The following is a 6,639-nucleotide window of genomic DNA, read 5'->3' on the forward strand; positions in this document are numbered from 1 at the left end:
CCTCGTGGGCCCCTCGTTGCTCCACCGACGTACTTCTTCCTCCTATATATACCCATGTACCCTGGAAACAACATATACGGAGCCAAAACCCTATTTCCACCGCCGCAACCTTCTGTACCCGTCAGATCCCATCTTGGGGCCTTTTCTGGTGCTCCGCCGGAGGGGGCATTGATCACGGAGGGCTTCTACATCCACACCATAGCCTCTCCGATGATGTGTGAGTAGTTTACCTTAGACCTTCAGGTCCATAGTTATTAGCTAGATGGCTTCTTCTCTCTCGTTGGATCTCAATACAAAGTTCTCCTCAATCTTCTTGGAGATCTATTTGATGTAATCTTCTTTTGCGGTGTGTTTGTCGAGATCCGATGAATTGTGGGTTTATGATCAAGTTTATCTATGAACAATATTTGAATCTCCTCTGAATTCTTTTATGTATGATTGGTTATATTTGCAAGTCTCTTCGAATTATCAGTTTGCTTTGGCCTACTAGATTGATCTTTCTTGCAATGGGAGAAGTGCTTAGCTTTGGGTTCAATCTTGCGGTGCTCGATCCCAGTGACAGAAAGGGAAACGACACGTATTGTATTGTTGCCATCGAGGATAAAAAGATGGGGTTTATATCATATTGCATGAGTTTATCCCTCTACATCATGTCATCTTACTTAAAGCATTACTCTGTTCTTATGAACTTAATACTCTAGATGCATGCTGGATAGCGGTCAATGTGTGGAGTAATAGTAGTAGATGCAGAATCGTTTCGGTCTACTTGTCACGGACGTGATGCCTATATACATGATCATACCTAGATATTCTCATAACTATGCTCAATTCTATCAATTGCTCGACAGTAATTCGTTTACCCACCGTAATACTTATGCTATCTTGAGAGAAGCCACTAGTGAAACCTATGGCCCCCGGGTCTATTTTCCATCATATTAATCTTCCAACACTTAGTTATTTCTGGCATCATTTATTTTTGCAATCTTTACTTTTACTCTTTATCATAAAAATACCAAAAAAATATTATCTTATCATATCTATCAGATCTCACTCTCGTAAGTGACCGTGGAGGGATTGACAACCCCTTTATCGGCGTTGGTTGTGAGGTTCTTATTTGTTTGTGTAGGTGCGTGGGACTCGCGCGTGGTCTCCTACTGGATTGATACCTTGGTTCTCAAAAACTGAGGGAAATACTTATGCTACTTTACTGCATCACCCTTTCCTCTTCAAGGGAAAACCAACGCAGTGCTCAAGAGGTAGCAAGAAGGATTTCTGGCGCCGTTGCCGGGGAGTCTATGCACAAGTCAAGACATACCAAGTACCCATCACAAACTCTTATCCCTCGCATTACATTATTTGCCATTTGCCTCTCGTTTTCCTCTCCCCCACTTCACCCTTGTCGTTTTATTTGCCCTCTCTTTTCCGTTCGCCTCTTTTTCACTTGCTTCTTGTTTGCTCGTGTGTTGGATTGCTTGCTTGTCATGATGACTCAAGATAATACTAAATTGTGTGACTTTACCAATACCAACAACAATGATTTTCTTAGCACTCCGATTGCTCCTCTTACCGATGTTGAATCTTGTGAAATTAATGCTGCTTTGTTGAATCTTGTCATCAAAGATCAATTCGCCGGCTTTCCTAGTGAAGATGCCGCTACCCATCTAAATAACTTCGTTGATTTGTGTGATATGCAAAAGAAGAAAGACGTGGACAACGATATTGTTAAATTGAAGCTATTTCCTTTTTCGCTTAGAGATCGTGCTAAAGCTTGGTTTTCGTCTTTGCCTAAGAATAGTATTGATTCATGGAATAAGTGCAAAGATGCTTTTATCTCCAAGTATTTTCCTCCCGCTAAAATCATCTCTCTTAGAAACGATATCATGAATTTTAAGCAACTTGATAATGAACATGTCGCACAAGCTTGGGAGAGGATGAAATTAATGATACGTAATTGCCCTACACATGGTTTGAATCTTTGGATGATTATACAAATTTTTTATGCCGGATTGAATTTTGCTTCTAGAAATCTTTCAGATTCGGCCGCGGGAGGCACTTTTATGTAAATCACTTTAGGAGAAGCTACTAAACTCCTAGATAATATTATGTTTAATTATTCTCAATTGCACACCGAAAGATCTACTAATAAAAAAGTGCATGCGATAGAAGAAATTAATGTTTTGAGTGGAAAGATGGATCAACTTATGAAATTATTTGCTACTAAAAGTGTTTCTTCTGATCCTAATGATATGACTTTGTCTACTTTGATTGAGAATAATAATGAATCTATGGATGTGAATTTTGTTGGTAGTAAGAATTTTGGTAACAACGCGTATAGAGGAAACTTTAATCCTAGGCCGTTCCCTAGTAATTCCTCTAATAATATGGTAATTCCTACAACAATTCTTATGGAAATTTTAATAAGATTCCCTCTGAATTTGAGACTAGTGTTAAGGAGTTTACGAATTTGCAAAAGAATTCAATGCTTTGCTTGAAGAAAAATTGCTTAAGGTTGATGAATTGGCTAGGAACGTTGATAGAATTTCTCTTGATGTTTACGCTTTGAAACTTAGATCTGTTCCACCTAAGCATGATATCAATGAGTCTCTCAAAGCCATGAGAATTTCCATTGATGAGTGCAAAGAAAGAACCGCTAGGATGCGTGCTAAGAAAGATTGCTTTGTGAAAGCGTGTTCTTCTAATTTTGTGAGAATAAAGATGAAGATCTAAAAGTTATTGATGTGTCTCCTATTAAATCTTTGTTTTCAATATGAATCTTGATAATGATGGGACTGGAGATGAGTTACCTTTACCTAGAAGGCGTCCCAAAAATTCGGAGTTTTTAGATCTTGATACAAAATTTGGTAAAAGTGGGATTGAAGAGATCAAAACTTTAGATATTAATGAACCCACTATTTTGGATTTCAAGGAATTTAATTATGATAATTGCTCTTTGATAGATTGTATTTCCTTGTTGCAATCCGTGCTAAATTCTCCTCATGCTTATAGTCAAAATAAAGCTTTTACTAAGCATATCATTGATGCTTTGATGCAATCTTATGAAGAAAAACTTGAGTTGGAAGTTTCTATCCCTAGAAAACTGTATGATGAGTGGGAACATACTATTAAAATTAAAATTAAAGATCATGAATGCTATGCTTTGTGTGATTTGGGTGCTAGTGTTTCCACGATTCCAAAAACTTTGTGTGATTTGCTAGGATTCCGTAAATTTGATGATTGCTCTTTAAACTTGCACCTTGCGGATTGCACTATTAAGAAACCTATGGGAAGACTTAATGATGTTATTATTGTTGCAAATAGGAACTATGTGACCGTAGATTTTATTGTTCTTGATATAGATTGCAATCCTTCATGTCCTATTATTCTTGGTAGACCTTTCCTTAGAACGATCGGTGCAATCATTGATATGAAGGAAGGGAATATTAGATTCCAATTTCCGTTAAGGAAAGGAATGGAACACTTCCCTAGAAAGAAGATTAAATTACCTTATGAATCTATTATGAGAGCCACTTATGGATTTCCCACCAAAGATGGCAATACTTAGATCTATCCTTGTTTTTATGCCTAGCTAGTGGCGTTAAACGATAGCGCTTGTTGGGAGGCAACCCAATTTTATCTTAGTTTTTTGCTTTTTGCTTCTGTTTAGGAATAAATATTTGATCTAGCCTCTGGTTAGATTTGTTTCTATGTTTTAATTAGTGTTTGTGCCAAGTTAAATCTATAGGATCTTCTTGGATGATAGGTATTTGATCTTGCTGAAAATTCCGGAAACTTTCTGTTCACGGAAACAATTGTTAAAAATCGCCAGAACGTTATAAAATACTGATTCCAATTGCAGTAGATCAATAAACGAATTTTCTAGATCGTCCTATTTTGGTAGATTTTTCTGAGTTCCAAAAGTTTGCGTTAGTTACAGATTACTACAGACTGTTCTGTTTTTGACAGATTCTGTTTTTCGTGTGTTGTTTGCTTATTTTGATGAATCTATGGCCAGTAAAAGAGTTTATAAACCATAGAGAAGTTGTAATACAGTAGGTTTAACACCAATATAAATAAATAATGAGTTCATTACAGTACCTTGAAGTGGTGTTTTCTTTTCTTTCGCTAACGGAGCTTACGAGAATTTCTGTTGAGTTTTGTGTTGTGAAGTTTTCAAGTTTTGGGTAAATATTTGATGGATTATGGAACAAGGAGTGGCAAGAGCCTAAGCTTGGGGATGCCCATGGCACCCCAAGATAATCTAAGGACACCAAAAATCCAAAGCTTGGGGATGCCCCGGAAGGCATCCCCTCTTTCGTCTTCGTCCATCGGTAACTTTACTTGGAGCTATATTTTTATTCACCACATGATATGTGTTTTGCTTGGAGTGTCTTGTATGATTTGAGTCTTTGTTTTTTATTTTACCACAATCATCCTTGCTGGACACACCTTTTGAGAGGGACACACATGCTTCGGAATTTATTAGAATACTCTATGTGCTTCACTTATATCTTTTGAGCTATATAGTTTTTGCTCTAGTGCTTCACTTATATCTTTTAGAGCACGGTGGTGGATTTGTTTTATATAAACTATTGTTCTCTCATGCTTCACTTATATTATTTTGAGAGTCCTACAAAACAGCATGGTAATTTTCTTTAATTGTGAAATTAGTCCTAATATGCTAGGTATTCAAGATTAATAAAAACTATACTATGAGAAGTTTGATGCTTGATAATTGTTTTGAGATATGGAGGTAGTGATATTAAAGTTGTGCTAGTTGAGTAGTTGTGAATTTGAGAAATACTTGTGTTGAAGTTTGCAAATCTCGTGGCATGCACGTATGGTAAACGTTATGTAACAAATTTGAAACATGATGTGTTCTTTGATTGTCCTCCTTATGAGTGGCGGTCGGGGACGAGCGATGGTCTTTTCCTACCAATCTACCCCCCTAGGAGCATGCGCGTAGTGCTTGGTTTTTGATGACTTCTAGATTTTTGCAATAAGTATGTGAGTTTTTTATGACTAATGTTGAGTCCATGGATTATACGCACTCTCAACCTTCCATCATTGCTAGCCTCTTCGGTACCGTGCATTGCCCTTTCTCACCTTGAGAGTTGGTGCAAACTTCGCCGGTGCATCCAAACCCCGTGATACGATACACTCTATCACACATAAACCTCCTTATATCTTCCTCAAAACAGCCACCATACCTACCTATTATGGCATTTCCATAGCCATTCCAAGATATATTGCCATGCAACTTTCCACCGTTCCGTTTATCATGACACGTTCATTATTGTCATATTGCCTTGCATGATCATGTAGTTGACATCGTATTTGTGGCAAAGACACCATGCATATTATTTCATACATGTCACTCTTGATTCATTGCTCATCCCGGTACACCGCCGGAGGCATTCATATAGAGTCATACTTTGTTCTAGTATCGATTTGTAATCATTGAGTTGTAAATAAATAGAAGTGTGATGATCATCATTCATAGAGCATTGTCCCAAAAAAAGAGAAAGGCCAAAAGAAAAAAATAAAGGCCCAAAAAAAAGAAAAAGGGGCAATGCTACTATCTTTTTCCATACTTGTGCTTCAAAGTAGCACCATGATCTTTATGATAGATAGTCTCTTGTTTTGTCACTTTCATATACTAGTGGGAATTTTTCGTTATAGAACTTGGCTTGTATATTCCAACAATGGGCTTCCTCAAATGCCCTAGGTCTTCGTGAGCAAGCAAGTTGGATGCACACCCACTTAGTTTCTTTTGTTGAGCTTTCATACATTTATAGCTCCAGTGCATCCGTTGCATGGCAATCCCTACTCCTCACATTAACATCAATTGATGGGCATCTCCATAGCCCGTTGATTAGCCGTGTTGATGTGAGACTTTCTCCTTTTTTGTCTTCTCCACATAACACCCATCATTATATTCTATTCCACCCATAGTGCTATATACATGGCTCACGCTCATGTATTGCGTGAAAGTTGAAAAAGTTTGAGATTACTAAAGTATGAAACAATTGCTTGGCTTGTCATCGAGGTTGTGCATGATGAGAGCATTCTTGTGTTACGAAAATGGAGCATGACCAAACTATATGATTTTGTAGGGATGAACTTTCTTTGGCCATGTTATTTTGAGAAGACATAATTGCTTAGTTAGTGTGCTTGAAGTATTGTTATTTTTATGTCAATATTAAACTTTTATCTTGAATCTTCCGGATCTGAATATTCATACCACAATTAATAGGGTTACATTGAAAATTATGCCAAGTAGCATTCCACATCAAAGATTCTGTTTTTTTCATTTACCTACTCGACGACGAGCAGGAATTAAGCTTGGGGATGCTTGATACGTCTCCAACGTATCTGTAATTTTTTATTGTTCCATGCTATATTATATTCTGTTTTAGATCTTTATTGGGCTTTATTATACACTTCTATATTATTTTTGGGACTAACCTATTAACCGGAGGCCCAACCCAAATTGCTGTTTTTTGCCTATTTCAGTGTTTCGAAGGAAAAGGATATCAAACGGAGTCCAAACGGAATGAAACCTTCGGGAACATGATTTTCGGAACAAACGTGATCCAGAGGACTTGGAGTCTACGTAAAGTAATCAACGAGGAAGGCACG

This window comes from Triticum aestivum, chromosome 7D, assembly GCF_018294505.1.
Source record: "Triticum aestivum cultivar Chinese Spring chromosome 7D, IWGSC CS RefSeq v2.1, whole genome shotgun sequence".
NCBI classification, from domain to species: domain Eukaryota; kingdom Viridiplantae; phylum Streptophyta; class Magnoliopsida; order Poales; family Poaceae; genus Triticum; species Triticum aestivum.